This window comes from Lissotriton helveticus, chromosome 8 (genome assembly GCF_964261635.1).
Source record: "Lissotriton helveticus chromosome 8, aLisHel1.1, whole genome shotgun sequence".
Lineage (NCBI taxonomy): Eukaryota > Metazoa > Chordata > Amphibia > Caudata > Salamandridae > Lissotriton > Lissotriton helveticus.
Window position 1 is genome coordinate 1,068,247,121 of NC_136069.1, and position 16,795 is coordinate 1,068,263,915.

A 16,795-nucleotide genomic window follows, 5' to 3' on the forward strand; every position below is an offset into this window, starting at 1 on the left:
AAACGTGCATGCGTTCCATTGCCTTCAATGGCAATGCGTGCACGTCTAGCGATTCACTTGCGGGAGCGAGCGCCACCATATGGTAGCAATTATCGCTCCCGCAAGTGAATCGCCAGGTCCACCTCCTTCCCCCTGCTGCCGCGCGCACCTCCCCCTGCAGCCTGCCGCGCTTGTTACTTTTTCTTTGAGCACTCCGTGGAAGGGCACGTGTTCTCTTGCTCTCGCCGCCCTGTGTGCCTTTCGCCATCACATTCGAACCCTCTATGCTCGGAGAATTTTGCTCCCTTCATCTCGCGACTCATCCGGAACAAAAAATATATATATTTTCGCCAGGGCCAGGCTAAAGAGAAGGCTTGGTTTAGCTCCTGCTTTACACATTTTACGTTAAAGCCCTTTCTTGTCACGACCACATAGCGAACACCTGACATAATTTCTCCCTTACTACTGCAGGCGCCCTGTTCGCAGATGGCCAGCTTCTAACCATCGACCCCTTGGTCGATGACTTCGTCCTCCCCAGGAGTCCATTCCTACCGGATCGTCGGATAAGGCACGCTCTCCGCACTCAAGGGTCCATAATAGACGCCGTGCCTCCCACACACTCGTTACTCAGACTTTACCCACCGTAGGGATGTGACGGCGACTTATCACATGGCTTTATCGGACCAAGACCAAGAGGGATCACACAGGACCCCACTGCTCTCCTTCAGAGACAAATGAGACACTGATACAGACACTGAGCTGTGCGCTCCACAGCTCAGAATGGGACTCGAAGCCCCGCACAAGGCCTCCCACAATGCCCGGTTTCAGAACGCACAATTCTTGGGTCAATTCTTGACAACCGTCCTGACCCAGTCAGCTACGGTCGCTCCACTCGCTCCCTCGACCTACTTGCTCCTGATTGTGCCCCCGATCTCGCCTGGTATCATCTGGAGACTGATATTGCCCTCAGCTCTGCTGCTTGATCTCTGATTGTGCTCCCGATCTCGCCTGTGATCGTATTGCTGTATCTGGTATCGTATTGTTGCGTTTCAACTGTTGTGCCTTGCTTGCGCCTGGTTGTGCCCCCGATCCCCCCCCACTGCATTATGTAATGTGCCATTTGGTCCTAGCCCCCTGCCGCTGCTCCCCCATGGCCCCACCCCCGTTCCCTCGAGCTTCCCTGGACATCGCCACCCCGCTCCCGCCTCCCAGCTGTTCCTCCCTCCCACTAACAAACAAATAGGTAGTCCCGCGAGCAGAAGCGCTGTGACCGTCCTGACCCAGTCAGCTACGGTCGCTCCACTCGCTCCCTGGACCTACTTGCGCCTGATTGTGCCCCCGATCTCGCCTGGTATCATCTGGAGACTGATATTGCCCTCAGCTCTGCTGCTTGATCTCTGATTGTGCCCCCGATCTCGCCTGTGATCGTATTGCTGTATCTGGTATCGTATTATTGTTGCTTTTCAACTGTTGTGTCTTGCTTGCGCCTGGTTATGCCCCCGATCCCCCCCACTGCATTTTGTACTGTGCCATTTGGTCCTAGCTCCCTGCCGCTGCTGCCCCGCGGCCCCACTCCCGTTCCCTCGAGCTTCCCTGGACATCGCCACCCCGCTCCCGCCTCCCAGCTGCTCCTCCCTCGCTCCGCCCCCTCCACTCTCCACTTATGACAACTGCACTTACGCACAGCGGACGCGCCCCATGCGCGCCAAAGGTAAGCCCGTCTACGCCCGTCCGCGCCTGGACCGCGCCCGGAGCCATACCCCCTGGCCCCCCCGCAAAAACCACTCCACCCGCCTTACGTACGACGCCGCGTCCCTCACTGCACTCAACACCGGCCAACTCCCCGGCTGCCACCAAGCCGCCCCAGGACGCACCCACGGACCCTTCACCTGCCTAACCTGCAAGTTCTGCTGCATCAGAACCCACACTGCATCCACAAACGCCAAGCAGAGCTCCAACAACAACCACCTGAAGTGCATCCTGCTCAACACCCGCTCGGTCCACAGACACACCATTGAACTATGGAACCTACTCGATACCACAACTCCGGACGTCGCCTTTCTCACGGAAACATGGATGAACGCCTCATCAGCGCCCGACATCGCCATAGCCATCCCGGACGGATACAAGATCATCCGAAAAGACCTCATCAACAAAACTAGAGGAGGTATCGCCATTGTTCAACAAAAACACCATCCGCATCACGACCAGCACCGACGACACCTTCTTAGCCACTGAACACCTCCACTTCCAAATACAAACCAACCCCAAGACCACACTCAAAGGCACCCTCATCTACAGACCCCCAGGACCCCGCACACAATTCAGCGAAGACATCGCTGACTTCGTCAGCCCGCAGGCCCTCCCCTCCGAGGACTATATTCTTCTAGGAGACCTCAACTTCCATCTGGAGAATAACAACGACAGCAACACCACCACCCTGCTGGACAACCTCACCAATCTCGGACTCAAACAATTGGTGAACACCCCCACCCACTACTCCGGACACACACTCGACCCAATCTTCACCTCCAGCAAGCACATCTTCTTCAATCACGCCACGGGACTCCACTGGACTGACCACAGCTGCGTCCACTTCAGCTTCAGAAAGACCACGACCCACCACCACCCGCAACAAGTTCCCCGAAGATACTGGAACTAAATTACCACCACCAAAATTACTCACCACATCTCTAAACCAAAAGCCTCCCGCCAGATCAACTGACCCAAACCAAGCAGCCATCAATCTCACACAATGGATCACCCACTGCGCTGACGAACTAGCACCCTTGAAAAAGCCTCCCAACAAGCCAGGAAGCAAAAAAGCCCCTTGGTTCAACGACGACCTCAAGAACTACAAAAAGAACTGCCGCACCCTCGAGAAAGCATGGCGAAGAAACCCAACCACAAACAACATGACCGCCCTCAAGAACGCCACCCGCAAACACCACCAGCTGATCCGCACCACCAAAAAATCAGCATTCAAGGAGCGACTAGACAACAACGCCCACAACAGCAAAGAACTCTTCAGCATTGTCAAAGAGCTCATCAACCCCAACGCCGGCAACAACGACATCACTCCCTCTCAAGACCTCTGCGATTCTCTTGCCTCATTCTTCCACAGCAAGATCGCTGACATACATAACAGCTTCAGCGACCTGACCACTCCCCCAACCACAGAACAGAAGCCCCCCACCACCACCCTCCGCGCCTGGACCCCGATCAGCACCGAAGACACCATCCGCACGATGAACTCCATCCACTCCGGATCCCCAACCGACCCATGCCCCCATCACATCTTCAACAACCTGTTTTATATTTGAAGTATTGTGTGTATTATGTTTAGATCTCCGGGTAGGAGATATATACAAATGTGTTAGTGAGTGTGTATAATACATATAACTATTTTTATAACTACACTGTGTGGTTCTTTTTTGTTTAACCTAAACTATTTGATTAGTTCTGTACAGAACAAAGCATTTGTCAGGTGTCATTAATAACATTCACCAACCAGTCCACCCAACCACCTTAGTTGCCGCCAAGAACTGTGCAAACAACACCACTCTAGTTTGCAACACCCAGAGTGTGAAATCTCCCACTGTAAATCCAAATGAGATCTTGGTGGCCAACAAAGAAAATCTTAGCCTACCTCCAGCTGCTTGTCCCTATGTCTTAGTCCTCGCAGGTGTACCACCCTTAAGGAAAAATCAGACCGAGTCATGGGAACAACTGCGTGATAAAAGTGCTGATTGGCTAATCAAACAGAAATCCTTTGGGGTGGCAAATGTATATGACATTATAATTGTACGCACGGTAGGGTGGGTTGGCCCCTCATCAAAAAGCATAGAGGGAGATTGCGTCTTTATTCATTTCCGCCACCCAGCTTCAGTGAGATCTATACTAATGACACAGGAACTCAATAACCCTACCTCCACCGTTGTTTGGTCACTACCCTTTTGTTTTGTTTTTATAAACCCTTCCCAGGCCCAAACACAATTGCCACTGCTTTGCTCACGGAGTCTAATAGATTCTCTCCTCTGTCTGGCTTAGATAGCTTGGACTGACTATGGACTGACTATCGCCTAATAGGACACTCCATGAAGCCAAAAATAATTTTTTGTCCACGGCCCTGACGGTTAGTACTATTAAAGAGGGAGAAGTTCCTGGGTCAGACCCTGAGATTAGGGATATCTTAGACCAAAGTATGCCTAGTAATCCCACACAGTCCAAGCAACCTAGTTCTAAATTAAGCCATCGAACAGAATTGGTCTGTGGATCAAGTTTCTCTAAAAAAGTAAGCGTCCTATTCTGGAACATAGCAGGTCTGAGTAATAAAGTTAACAACTCAGTATGGCTTGAGTTTATCGATATTTTGATATTCTATGTCTACAGGAGACCTGGGCAACAGATGTAGTCCATTTGAATGGTTTTAAAACTTACCATACTTCTGCAATTCAATCAAAACACAGGAGGCCTGAAGGAGGGTTATGCGTGTACATTTCAAATTTATTGAATGTATTAAAGATCGAATTGATCAAATCTGTCACCTTTTACCAAATAATAACGATTCATATAGACTGTCGCCATAGTTTTGCTGTTGTTAACTTTTACAACAATATCGAAAAGGGGAAACTGGGGCGATTTTTAAACAATTAAGCGAGGACCTAGGGACCCTAAGGGCAGATACTGGTACTGAAATGATTATTGTTTGGGAAGGGGATTTCAATGCTAACCTGTGTAAGCAAGCCGAGGTGGGCATCTGTGGGATGGAGGTAGAAGAGGATGTATCCCCGACTCATTTTGATACTTACAAGGGCGAAATGCTCAATGAAATTCTGTTTTTATATGATCTTGGGTTCGCCAATTGTCTGTGTACCCCAAATGTGGAGTTTGATTATACTTTTATCGGTAGGGGACTTCGATCGACAATTGACTACATAATTGTTCCTAACCGTTACGTTACTATTATTGCAGATTATAAAATACATCCTAATGCACTGAGTGACCACCTGCCCCTGAGTATCAACATCTGTTTGCCCACTGATGTGGAACTACATCCAATAATCAATTTGCATGGACCAAATACATCTCCCTTGGTCGTTTAAATGGTTATACCTTACGTTGGTCCAGTCACAACCCTGCTGAACTGAAGAAGCAAGTCATAACAAAGGACTAAGATTTAATTTTAATGTGTTTGGGGGAAACTACCTTCCATGAAAGTATTTTTGCGGGCTTCCTCTGAAATTACCGGGATCATTCAAAACCAACTAATAGTGGAAATGAAGGGTACACAACACAGTATAAATGGATGGTTTGATACGCATTGTACTAAAACTTATACTCGGCTCAAAGAGGCTTTACATAGGTCCAACTATGTATCATTGAGCACTCAAAACGTCCATCTATACTTTTTCAAGCAATAAAGTTCTGTTTTCAAACAATAAAGTTCCTTTTTCAAGCAAAAAGTTCTGTTTATTCCTTTTTTTCACAATTCAATTATATCTTCATTGAATTCTGGTAATTGCATCCAAAGTGCAGCCAACACGTGTTTCGTATGGTCCAATCTGACCAATTACTTCCTCAGGGCTTCAACCCAAACAAAATACAATATCCATTACTGTGTTATTTACAGTTGCAACGATAAATATAACATGTTTCGTATTGTATGGAACCAAGGGAAAGAGAGGAGTTCTCCCCAAGCCAATACCGTGATATAGTCGGAATAAAAGTAAAAGTTTGTCAGCTCACCACCAAATGGTAGCAAAGAATCACCCGTATTATATATTAATAGTGGAGTGTAAAAGTTTTGTCACTCAATTCTCAAAGTTAAAAAAACAATCAATATTGTGAGGGTTAGAATCTATCAGTGCTCATGACTGTGTTTCACGCGTCATACCCATATGTCTTGGCAGTACGCCCGCAAACTGACTAGTGTTCCAAAAGTTTAAGCGTTGTCTTTCATCTGCATAAAACAGTTAAGAATTCGAGGTATTAGGTTTAGTTCCTCTATTATTGCCAAATTACTACCGACATAATTATAGTGCTAAGGGTTAACGTTCACGTTCTTACCAATTTCAGTAGAAAATCACCATGTCTCAATATTAATGTTGAATGGTGGGAGTATCCCTCACCTAAAACAATTATTAGACTCCTGTTAGTTATAAATTCTATCCTTTTTACTAGTCTGACATTCAATTCATATCAATTTATGTCGGCTATAGTTCTCACCTTCTTATCTGGTCTATCTCGCGTCGGATCGCGTATCTCCGTCTCGGCGTCCTATTGCGGCGCCATCTTGCTATTACCGTCTTATATATGCAGAGGGCGCGAAGCGCCATCTTTGTATAACCGGGACTCGTTCTATATAGGTCCAATATCCATACTATCACGCTTATTTAGATTGCCTATACCATTTGTTACTAAATTTCCATGTATTATGAGTAGTTTACGACCCTTACGGAATATTGTAGTAATATTATCCTTGTCATCTATTTATGATTTAATTCCGTAATCTTACTTTTCTATTTTTATCCTGTGGTAAATAAATAAATAATACCCTATTTTTGACTAGACATATATCATAACAGATAGCTCAATAAATAAGAGTCAAGATTCGAGGTAGTAGGAGTTTTTGCAGGTTTAATACAGCATAAGGACAGGAACAGGACAACCTGCATAGGAATAGGATGACAGGGCCCAGCAGCTGCTGGGGCTGGGTCTGGGATGAGCGCGCTGCCTTTTGATAACAATACATGAGCATATATACATAACGCAAACACATAGCATTACATTGCTGTAGGCGTAGCAGTGGGTGGAGCAGAAGGCGTGACGCGTAGCAGTCGCGAAAGATAAGAGTAGAAAGAGGTGTAACTGGGCGTATACATAGACATGTGGTGCAGACGTAACAGAATATGTCATGAATGGGCGGGAACCATGGAGGGGGCTACCTAAGGAGCCGGGACCTCTAACCTGGTGGTGCGCGCAAACTGGCAATGACGTGTCACTAGGAGAAGCTGGGGGCTATGAACTCTGTGCTAGGAGTAGAGACTAAAGTCTGGAGGGTCGGAGCGACATGTACCTAAACCCTATCTAGTATCTGATGTTTAGAGAACATGTTGATATAAACTAGAAGTCATGAGGGGAAAAGCTAACAGACTCTGAGACTGGGCTATGCATTATTCTTCATGTAGTGCGTGATGAAGAATATTAAATGACCATTAAATACAGTATTTCTCTTAACATGGAGCCGCATAGGCTAGACAATGACGGAAACTATTGATGTAGTTCAGTAGCTTAGGAATGCAGAGAAGGAGGACCGAACTGATAACTGGAACTATAACATAGTTTTGGCAGACTCAGAGGCAGAGCCAAGCTGCACCGGGCACTGCGAGGCAGGAAGTAAGTGAAAGGTCGAGGATACAGGTGGGGGCTGGATCGCTCCTCAGCGAGGGTTCAGGAGACAGGAGCTGAATCTGATGTCCGGGCCCTTTTGAGGCCTAGAAACGGGGACTTTATAATGAAATAACGTACATACTGAGAAACGTGGCAACGTAACTTTACATAGGCCTGATATTCGTAGTATTCACGAGGACTGGAAACTGGCATACTAGAGGAGGACACAACTATAATTGCGTCTTGAATCGGACATGGGGAATAACATACGCATATTGATCATGCACACATAACAGGTGATGGATGACACGTAGGGACACAGAACATGGCAAAATTTACTTTTCCACATTCCCTCCTTGTCACTACGTTTCCATCAGGAAACATCAATATTCATGATACCATCTATCATTTCATACAGTACCATTTGTTCATCTCGAATTGTCTTGGAACGGGATTTAGAACGGGGCTTGGGACTAGGAATACAAGTGGTAGCACACATGCCGCAAATCGCAGGGCCACATTGTATACAGAGGCAGCAGCTGAATATGATCGCTACTGCGATACCTAGAAAGGACAGGACTTTCCATCCCCATGCAGAAATTATATTCCAGAACCAACCGGACCATGTCCAGGTGCCTGGATCTTGGTGTAACAGATGGGCAATTTTATGAAGTCTGGTTATAGCTGAATAAACAGACGGCGCGTTATTTGGAATGAAAATGCAACAACTGGATCCGATGACTCTACAGGCCCCGCCCCTATCGGCCAGTATGACGTCAAGGACGAGACGATTCTGGAGCACAACAATTCTCATAAAGGATTGCTCTTCGGTTAAGTTACCTAGAGCGGAGGCAGTCTCATCTACTACAGCTTCAAGGGTTCTTGTTAACCTACGGATTAGCTTACTATTTACAACTGTACCTAAATAAGGGAAAACACCTTTATCAATATCAATGAATTGCTCTGCAGCAGTTTCAGTATAGTCGACAATCGGGAGGTTTCTCTTGTGTCTAGTATGTACTAGGAAGGAATTCCTATGGTAGTCAGGTGGGGCTAGGAAAACAGGTGGCAGTAGGAAGGCAATGTAACAGGTTCCCTCCCAATCGAGGGGCAGACGAACATATGCGGTTTGACCACAAACAAAATAAGAATGACGTGAAGCTTTAAAAATAGATTTCCCACTGTCACTATACTGGATAATAGTAGTACAATCACTATGTCCTACGTGTACAGAACCATAATTACGGACACATAATTCGCCTTTGACTGGTAATACTGAAATAGCAGGTGAGTCTGGAGTAGTATCAGACTGAACATTCAGGACCATGAAATTCGACGAATAGTTACCTAAATTATACACTTCATTTTCTAGATCTAAACCTGTTCTGTGGGGGAAACCTTGCTTGTCTGGGAAACATGTGCTGTTAAGAAAAGACATATCTGTTAAGGATGACGTTAACGTGGACCATGCTCCACACGAACCATTATGTGAAAAAGGATAAGGAAAAAGTGGCCGAACTCCCTTCGGGGTCTGGAAAGGGGGGAGTCGACCACACACCCAACAATTAGTGGCATTGCTGGTCTGGTGTGAGTAATGTAACATGCGGATAAATGTATTGTTACGCATAGCGAGGCGGTATGAATATTCGTGAGGAGGCAGATCACTAAACGTGTGCTCTACTGTAGCATTAGCAGACATATTTACATGTGAAACTGAGAAACATAGGTAAAATGCGTAACTAGTGCAGGAAATCATTATGCTGATGAATAATACGAAACTTAGAAAAACGATACATCGGATTGAGTTGTGACTGACTCTCTCACTATGGGGGTCTATTTTATACATGTCAGAAACAGTCTAACCGTTTCACCTAGGGGAGGACTTATACAATCAAACTGACTGACTTATTTTACTAGACCTTAATTTCTGTTTATACTCCTGTTGCGGAGTTTTCTCTAACAGGGGAGGGGTTGTAGCAATGTCATTTGCGGGACAGTCCTTAGGAACAATGTTTTGACAAGTCTTGATATCCTGGGAAATGTTCTTAGAGACCGGTTTCAATCCGTAGAATTTCTTGACGTGCGAAAGGTGCACCCAGCCGCGGCGTCCTTCCAATTTCACAGCTGTACGGGTGGTGAGGAGGACCTGACGGGGCTCCTTCCAACGTGGCTCCAGCGGACTTGATCTGTCGAAGTTACGGACGAGCACCATCGAACCTGGAACGATTTCATGCGGTGCCACCTCGGTATTGTCTGGAAATGTGGCGGCAACCTGTGAACGACATGAGTTGAGGGCAGACATCAAGGAAGCTAGGTAATCTGTCAGCATATTACATGAAACATCAGTAATACTTCGGGGTCTAGGAGTACCCCACATGTTAGGGGGGCGGCCGAATACGACCTCATACGGGGACAGACCTGATCTGGAATGTGCGACCATGCGCATATAAAACAAAGCAACTGGCAGAGCTACTAGCCAGTCCACACCCTTATCTTTACATATTTTGGCAATTCGAATTTTCAGAGTCTGATTATGTCTCTCGACTAGACCGGCTGCTTCAGGATGGCGTACACAATGAAACTTCCACTGGTACCCTAACAACAGGGAAACGTGCTTCATCAACTCAGATGAGAATGGCTGACCGTTATCAGAATATACGACTCTAGGGAGTCCATATCGAGGGAAAAACTCACGAACCAACTGCTTGGCAGTGGTCGCGGCTGTGTAATCTGGGACTGGATATGCTTCTGTCCATCTGGACAAAGCGCATACAACTACAAGGACATACTTGAAACCTCGACATCGCTCCATCTGAATATAATCCATCTGGAGGACTTCAAAAGAGTGGTCAGGGGGCTGGAAACCACCTTGTTCCACACTTTTACCTGGATTAAACTGACAACATATCATACAGGTACGGACTTTCTGCTTGGCTGCAGCTCGTAAATGCTTGTTGAACCAAATGTTCTGGATACTGTCTAACATAGCTTTTTCTCCTAAATGTGCTGGACTATGTGCGGTATTAATGATGACTTGAACCATAGAGTCGGGGAGAAACCATGCGGTCCTACCCTTTGTTAACCATCCTTGATCTGTCTGGACCCCTCCTTGTTCAGACCACTTCTTGGTTTCATCGGGAGTAGCATGTAACTGGATATCTATGACATCTTGAGTAGGGTCCTTAACTGTCATACATGTAGTCAGATCTGGAGTGTGTGTCATGTTAACTGGACTGTCTAGAGTCTGTGCTGTAAGCTTGGCTGTGCGATCTGCTAGATCATTACCTTGGGAAATAATATCAGTGACTTTCGTATGTGCTTTGCATTTCATGATAGCAATAGATGTCGGTAAATGTACTGCATCTAACAGAGCTTGGATAAGGAAACCATGCTGAATCTTGGTTCCATGAGAAGTCATGAAACCTCTCTCCTGCCAGAGCACTCCAAAGTCGTGTACAACTCCAAATGCGTAACGTGAATCTGTGTAAACATTAACTTTCAGGTTCTTGGCGTGTATACAGGCTTGTGTCAGAGCAACTAGCTCTGCTGCTTGAGCGGACAGAGTATCAATACGGTGTGTTTCAATAACTTCAGTGTCAGTAGTCACTGCATACGCGGCTACTAGTTCTCCTGTACTAGTTCTCATACATGACCCATCCACATAAAGTGTCAGGTCAGGATCTGGTAACGGAATGTCTGTCAGGTCTTGTCTTGGCTTTGTCGTAATGTTGACTACTTCCACACAGTCGTGTGCGGCAGGATTTGAACTAACTGATGGTAACAGTGTAGCAGGATTCAGGATGTTGCAGCGTCTAATATCTATGTGTGGCTGGAACAGTGTCAATTCATAACCCGTTAAACGTGCAATTGTCAAGTGCTGAGTCTGGGTTCGGTTTAAAAGAACTTCCACGGAGTGTGGGACTTGTACTGTCAGGGAGTGTCCTAAAACTATGGAATCACTTTGTCTGATAGCTAGTGCTGTGGCTGCAACTGACTTGAGGCACGCAGGCAGAGCCTGGGCTACAGGATCTAGTGTGCTAGAAAAATAAGCACAAGGCTTGTATTGTCCTGCTTGATCTTGTGTGAGAACAGATAATGCTGTACCTTCACGTTCAGTAACGAAAAGTGTAAAAGGCTTACTGTAGTTCGGTGTAGCTAGAACTGGAGCTTGGCATAGGGCTTTCTTTAACTCGTTGAAACTAAGTGTATGTTCAGATGTCCAAGGGAGAACAGTCGATACGGCTGCCTCCTGTGTCGTTAACTGTATCAGTGGCTTGGCTAGAAATGCATACTGAGGAATCCATTGTCTGCAATAAGAAGTAAAGCCGATAAAGGCCCGTACCTCCTTCTGGGTCTTGGGCTGAGGAAGACTCGCTATTAACTGGATACGGTCTGGTGTCAACTGCCTACCCCTCTTGGACAGTAAGTGTCCTAAGTAGACCACTTGCTGGACACAGAATTGAAGCTTCGAAGGGGACACCTTGTGCCCCATCTCGGCTAGGAAATACAGAACCGTCAGGGATGCTCGCTCGCAGTCACGTTCAGAACGGGCTGTGATCAGTAGATCATCGACATACTGGAGCAGGGCAGTGTCAGTTGGCATGTGAATATTATCTAGTTGTCTCTTAAGTGCTTGACTGTAAATACTAGGACTTTCTGTGAAACCTTGAGGAGCTCGTGTAAACATATAGCTCCTTCCATTTAAACAAAATCCGAAAAGAAACTGGCTATCTGGATGAATTGGAACACTAAAAAATGCGTTCTTGAGGTCTATGACAGTGAAGAACGTGGCTTCGGAATCAATAGCAGTTAACAGGGAAGAGATATCTGGGACAACTGGGTACTGCGGAATAATACATTTATTAAGTTCCCGTAAATCAATCACCAATCGATATACTGGGGGTGCATTTGGATCAGTACGTTTCATGACTGGAATGATCGGAGAGTTACATACATTGGAGTCAGTTTCTACAACTACTCCTTGAGCCATGAGCTCGTCTATAATTTTGGATAAGGCTGCTACAGCCTCAGGTGGCAATCTATACTGCCTGATTCGTGGTAACACTACACCTGGTTTGAGAGTCACACGATGGGGTGTGATTTGCATATAACCTACATCAGTTGGACCTTGCGCCCATAAATGCTGCGGAACTTTAGACAGTCTGGAATCAAAATCTCGTAATACATAGTGACCCTTAAAGTCACGTAGGAACAATTGTATTCCCTCTGGGGAACAACATATAACTGCACCTAACTCTTTCAGTGTTTTAATGCCTAATAGATTTTCTGGACATGACTTAGTAAGTAACAGATCAGTAGTGCGGGACAATGGACCTACTTCTAGAGTGACTGGCCTTGAAATCTCATTAACGATAGGCTTTCCTGAAAATCCAAGGGAAACATTTCTTGAGCCTGAGAGCGGAGCCCCTGGAACTTCGGCATGATTAATTGTGGTCCTACTTGCCCCTGTATCAATCAAAAACTTTCTGTCTTTCCCTAATACTTGACTGTGAACATAGGGACCTTCTTGATCTACAGGTATCTCGATGAGAGGCAAGCCTACCTCCCTCTCTAGGCTGTTTCATGAATATGGCTGGTACTCTGGATACTCAGACTGTGCATACTGGTACATCTGCGATGTAACATGCTGTGTTGCAGCAATAGGCTGCGGTACTGTAACTGTCTGTGGTGTATTCTGTGACTGAGGAGTCTGTGAAACTTGTTCCTGTCTAGGCGGACGTGGTCTTTCTTTAGTCTTACCAGTAGCTATGTTGTGTTTCAGAACTGCACACTCATTTATAAAATGACCTGGCTGTTTACAATAATTGCAGTTCCCTTTAACGGGAGCTGCAGGATGACTGGCTTGATTCGGACCCCTCTTCTGACTGTCTTGAGGAACAGATTGTGCAACTAGTACTTTCATTTTCGTGTCTTTCATACGTTTTCTCTCGTGTTCTTGCTCTTCCCTGATTCTATTCTGGTGATACTGGAGCATCTGGAGCATCTGGGACGGAGTATTTGCTTGCCAGGTGCTTTCGACTTTCAAAACTCGATTTTTAACTTGTGGACTTGAATTCTCGACTAATTTGGTAACGAAAAGGTGAGGGTATGACTCACTACTTGTCTTGAGACCACTGTTGATACTAAAGCACTTTTCAAACCTAGAATAAAAATCACTAATATCTTCATCTTGTTTCTGTTTACAGGCTGAGATTGCATCCCAGTCTTCTTTTCTCGTTGTTAATAATCTGGGTAAAACTTGAATTAATAATTCTGGTAATTCTTTACATTTCTCTCCAAGACCAGTACCTGGTACACGTATCTTATCTTCTGCTTCTAGGACTGCCCAATCTATCTTTTTCTCTCCCACCTCCCATTCTTTTTCCTTTAGCTTTTCATACACCCCTGCGGGCAGCAGAACCTTTAACATTTTAATGATATCTGGGTAAGTGTATTCTCCCATACGGAGCATGTCTTTTAATTCTCTATGGAACCCTGCTGGATCTTTGTCATGACAGGGAATTAATTTCTTCATTTCGAGGAGTTCCATCTTTGTGATCGGAGTGTATACAAACACTCGCTGCATTTCGCCACCCGCTCCTCTGACTGGGTGGACTTCTCGTAACGGATTCTGTCTGTCTATGTAGAATGATTTACTTTCTGGGGGTGAGACATGAACAAAATGCGGGTTTAAGAATGTTTTATATTTGTGGCGCTGTTCTAGAATGACACTAATTAAATCGGTACCTAGACCTCTCCATTTATACTGGAGTAACTCGTTCAAGATATCATGTAACGGGCCTGGATCAGAATGTTGACCCTCATACAGAGTAATGAGGTGCTGAATCATATACATACCCACCAGTCGCTGTTCGGCTGGGGGCATTTTCAGAAACATTTGTGCCACTATTTCGTCTGGAAAGGTGGTAGAATCAGTAATCCATCTGACTGCTGATCGCACTAGTTCCTGTTCATGCATAGTACTTAACTCACTATAACCGATTCGTGATTTCAGAATGTGATCGGTAGCTTGAAATACTTGTTCTAGGGAACCTTGTTCTGGTGCTGGATGATGGAAAATAGACTTGTGTTCTAGACGTAAATGGCGATCTGGAAATCTAGGTTTTCCTACATACGCTATTCTGGCAGTATTCTCGTCGTCTTCCTCTTCAGGATCAGAGGTACTTTCTTTCTCGCTTACTTGTGCTGCTTTACGCTGTTCGTGTATCTTTATTATCTCTCTACGGATTTTCTTGTACATACTTTCCATGGCACCAATGGTATTGTGCTTTCCTTCGGCTATATTATCACTCCACTTTGTTAGAGTTTTCATTTCTTCCGGGTCTTTAGACGGGTAATCCTGTTCTCTTATTAGACAGTTAATTAGGAACTTTAATATCATACGCTGGATCTCAGCTTTCCTTTGAGACATGGCATCACTAATACTTTGTGGGTCATCCCCTGTACGGATGAAACGATATATCCTGTCTAGATCTTCTTTCATATTCGGCAAGGTGACTAGATACTCGGTCACTCTCCTTACGCGTACGGAATATAAAACCATATTAAACTCGCCTGGAACTGGGTCATAGACACATTCGCCAAGGGCTTGCCTGATCTCTGCAACAGACTTATTACTTTTAGGAGTACGCTGTGATGCTTGAGCATGTAATTCGAGTGCTGATAAACGCTTGTATGGCGGCGGGGTTTGAGGAAGACCTCCTCCTGCGGCCCCTAAACTAGAATCATCAACTGATGCTTTTCGTTCTGGCAGGGTCGGTAATTGTAACGTGGGCTGGACTTGTATGGCGGGCTGACCCGGGGGGGCTGTTAAGGGCACCCCGGTGTCTGGAGGAGCAGGAATTACCTGATTTACAGGGACTGGCGGAGCGCGAACAGGATTTGCATATTCGGGGACTGTGTCGTCCAGATAGGACGAAATAAAAATATCAGCTGCGGTCGGTTTGTGACGTAGCTTGGTCGGAACTAATGGTGGCGGGAAATTACTGGATGCCTCTGGGGTCGCTTTTGGCAAGCCCTCAGCAAGAAGAGGATACATACCCTTAATGAGGGCATTCCTCTGTCTGTCTGATTGCTCAGTTCTAACTCGTTCACCTATCTCGATTAATTCTCTTTCTTGGGCTCGTTCTTGGGATTCTCTACTTAGTTCTGTCTTTCTGATTTCCTTTTCGGTTCTTTTATGAGCTTCTTTACGCCATAACTCGATGGAGTCTTTCTGTGATTGTCTGGCTTTCTTTTTCCATAATGCTTCTTCTACTCGCATGATGCATTCGGCATCCCATGTACCCGATACGGGCCATCTATACTTTTCTTCTAACTGTTTGGTATACTCTACCCATAAATCTAGATACAATATGGCGCTTATGCCATGCTTCTGATACATAAAGTGACCTGGACTGTCCCTGGGCGGGACGGGAACTGCTGCTTCCAGCAGACCCTTTCTAGTTTTTAACTGACGTAACTTGGAAAATATGGGCATGACTGAACTGTAATCTGGACACAATACAATACACAATAAACACGATACTTATTTCCCATTCATACCACGACATTAGAATACATAAAGAACATTATGAATAACAGTTCGAACAGAATACCACCTGAAAATACTTGAAATTTCTCGAGAACAGAACTGACTAGAACAGAAACTAGATGCACTGCTGAAACAGTACGAAACTTACCGGTCTCTTAAAGAGACACGTCAGGACCCGCATCCACCGAAGTGGACACTTCGTTTGTGGGACTGTGTACCACCAACCCACAGACCAGAGTCAATTAAATTGACCCTGTCTAGATACCACCCCAGTAACGGTACTCACCGGGCAGCAAGAACGGAAGGCCTCGGACTGGACTGGACTGGACTGCTACGACGACGAACTTCGGACTTCGGACTTCAGTTACGGGTGGACCTCCGGATACCTCGGACCTTGGACTCTTGGCTTGGGCTCTGGTCGGGACTCGCCGCGTTCCTCCACCGTCTCGTCTGGATGCTGGACCGCCTCCTCCGTCTCCTCCGTGGGCCTGAGGGATACTTGAACAGAAATATCTGCCACTGCGCAGAAGAGTTCCGTCACGACTGCAGAGGGTCAGGGGGTCGGCGTGACTTCACCGACGCGTGGGGAAAGGGCAAGTCCCTATTCGGGCGCCATTATGTGGTAAATAAATAAATAATACCCTATTTTTGACTAGACATATATCATAACAGATAGCTCAATAAATAAGAGTCAAGATTCGAGGTAGTAGGAGTTTTTGCAGGTTTAATACAGCATAAGGACAGGAACAGGACAACCTGCATAGGAATAGGATGACAGGGCCCAGCAGCTGCTGGGGCTGGGTCTGGGATGAGCGCGCTGCCTTTTGATAACAATACATGAGCATATATACATAACGCAAACACATAGCA

At 45.8% G+C, this 16,795-nt stretch overlaps 1 protein-coding gene across 2 annotated transcripts in view; it reads left to right on the plus strand.

Moving 5' to 3' along the window:
- UGGT2 (UDP-glucose glycoprotein glucosyltransferase 2) overlaps window positions 1–16,795 on the plus strand; it is a 1,586,510-nt gene that overhangs the window by 1,233,755 nt on the left and 335,960 nt on the right. The window lies entirely within an intron of this gene.